The following is a 2,413-nucleotide window of genomic DNA, read 5'->3' as shown; positions in this document are numbered from 1 at the left end:
AAGTCCGGTAAGTCCGGTTCGTTCCTCAGAGACTAAGTGAAACCTATTCTAAGACTTGGAAGTAAGACGGTTTTTGTAATGATTCGATTTTGGTTTTGAATAAAATATTAAAATAAAATTATGGAAATAAAATAATTACAAATGATACAAGGAACTCAAATGGGGGAGAGCCTAGGGTTTTCTGAATCCGTTCTCCTAACAATTCTAACGACAATTTATTTTGGTCTGATTAGATAGTTCTTTATATAACTCAGGTTTTCAGTCCATGAACGGTCTAAAAACCCGGAAGATTTTATCGTCAAAATGGTAAAAACTTTAATAAATTGTCGAGAAAATGATTATTACGACTTCATCTAAACCCTAGATAGAAAATTAGTTCTTCATGATAAAGGATGGAAGCTTAACTATATAGAAAAAGAAAAGAAAAGTAGAAAAGTTGAATTTCTTACTAATTTTCCAGCCAAACAGAGCCTAAGGAAGTGATTTCCTTCTGATTTTCCGAGATTCTGCCAAACGCACCCTCCGGGAAAACGATTTTCTCGTCTTCCCGGAAATGAATTCTCTGAGAGAAAATTATTTTCTCGTCTTCTTTCTTTCTGTTTCTTTTTCAATCTTTCTGTAATCTCTCTCTCTCTTTCTCTGTAATCTTCCTCTCTCTCACTAAGAAGTATAAATTAACAAGAGAAATCAAAAGATCACGAAAAATCAAATTACTTTCTTAAAAACCGAGAATCTGTTTCTCTCTCTCTCTACAATATCCCTCGGTCTCTCTCTCTAACTTTCTCTCTTTCTCTGTAATCTCTTCTCTCACTAAAAAGTTACAATCAAAAGAAGAATAAGAAAGATAGAAGATGATGATGATGATCGGTTTTCTCTCTCTAACCTCTCCTTCTCTGTTTTTCTCTGCTAAACCCGTGATTTCTGTCTAATCTCTCTTCAACCTCTCTTAATTTCTCTCTGTCACTAAAAGAAATTCAGAAGATGAAGATGAAAGATGGATGATGATGTTGAGCGAAGAGATGATCGTCTGGTTCCTGCCACTCCCCTTTCTCTCTCTAATATAGTCGGTTTTGGTTGAGCTACCAGAGGAAGACCCTCCAGTCGAGATGATCTTGAAGACAATCATCCTCTCTGTTTTTAAAGAGAGCAAAACAAAAGTCCCAAATCCCCTCTCTAATTCGAATTTTGATTCTTTCCTTCTTCAGCTCATACCTTCCTGTTCTTGTTCCCTCTCTCTTTAGAATCTTTAATATTGTAAATCTTCTCTTTAAATGGAGCCAGAGAGATACAATATTTTTCTCTCTCTATAATCTGATTTTATGTAAAGCAGCCGAATCCTTCTCTCTCTAATAATTTTCAGAAACTTTCCCTCTAATTATCTTCTTCAATCTCTCTTTATACAAATCTTCAAATCAATCTTCTTTCCTGTTTGAATTTTTAGAGAGAGAGGGAGAGATATGAATATCCTCTTCTAAAATATATTTTAAACCTCTTTCTCTCTCTACTGTAAACACCAACAGATAGAGATGAAAGAAAGAAAGAATCGGATTTTCCTTCCCTTTCCAGCTATCTCGAATCTCCTTCGATTTTATCTCTTTCCAAATCTCTGGTCCAACTTTCTACTGTTCACGTTAGATATAGAAAGAGAGAGAAGAAATCCCACTAATTTTGGCCAACCAGCAGTTGTCATGAGAGGAATTCGAATTTTAAATTCAAGAATCTCTCCCACGTAAATGTTAGGTTGCCTGGTATCTATAGAGTACGATCCGGTGTAACAGGAGCTATCACGTTCAAGTGCATGGCAGTTAGGAAAACCGTCGGATGAAGATAGGAAAGGGAAGAGATTTCATGGGGTCATTGTAGCAACTTGCATCGAGATACACTTGATCCTGCCTTCTTAGTGAATATTGCATTTCCCGTTAGGCTTATGGAGATTGACTCCAAAAATCGTGGGCCCAGTAGCTAGATAATAGCTATCATTATAGGGATGATATGGAGTAGCATGAAACATTGTAACAGGTACAACAAGCTTCCGGATGAAGACACGTGCTCAAGAAGACTTCACGCCGTCAGATTTCAGCCTCTTGTATTTGGACTTCCTGTGCTATATTTTAGTCAACTGATTTTGACACAATGTTTGACCTCAGCTAACTCTCTTGTCGAGACCCCGATTTGACTCCCGTTTTCGCCTACGGGACCGTCTTGAACTCTACTTTTCACCCGATCATCAATGTTGGTCGAAATACCAGAATCAACCAATGACCATAATGCCCTCAAGTATGTCTTTCTCCCGATTTTATCTGTTTTCACGCTCAATTCCGTAAAAGGCACCTGGACAAGAGAAACAAGTAATTCATGAGAGTAACTGCTCGAAATGGACTAACTAACCCGAGTTAAGAGATTCAGATGGGAC

General features: G+C 37.3%; 1 long non-coding RNA gene across 1 annotated transcript; it reads right to left on the bottom strand.

Annotated features, from left to right (window-relative positions):
- Positions 1–695: 695 nt before the first annotated feature.
- Positions 696–1,302, bottom strand: LOC147568224 (uncharacterized). Its single transcript, XR_015238153.1, has 2 exons — positions 884–1,302; positions 696–782 (listed from the first exon to the last, which is right to left on the bottom strand). It is a non-coding gene; the product is annotated as an uncharacterized LOC147568224 (long non-coding RNA).
- Positions 1,303–2,413: the final 1,111 nt, after the last annotated feature.

This window comes from Eschscholzia californica, unplaced genomic scaffold (assembly GCF_041429995.1).
Source record: "Eschscholzia californica isolate CP2 unplaced genomic scaffold, dmEscCali1.0.p SCAF_1, whole genome shotgun sequence".
Classification (NCBI taxonomy): domain Eukaryota; kingdom Viridiplantae; phylum Streptophyta; class Magnoliopsida; order Ranunculales; family Papaveraceae; genus Eschscholzia; species Eschscholzia californica.
Note: the sequence above shows the minus strand (reverse complement) of the source record. Positions and strands in the feature narration are given on the sequence as shown.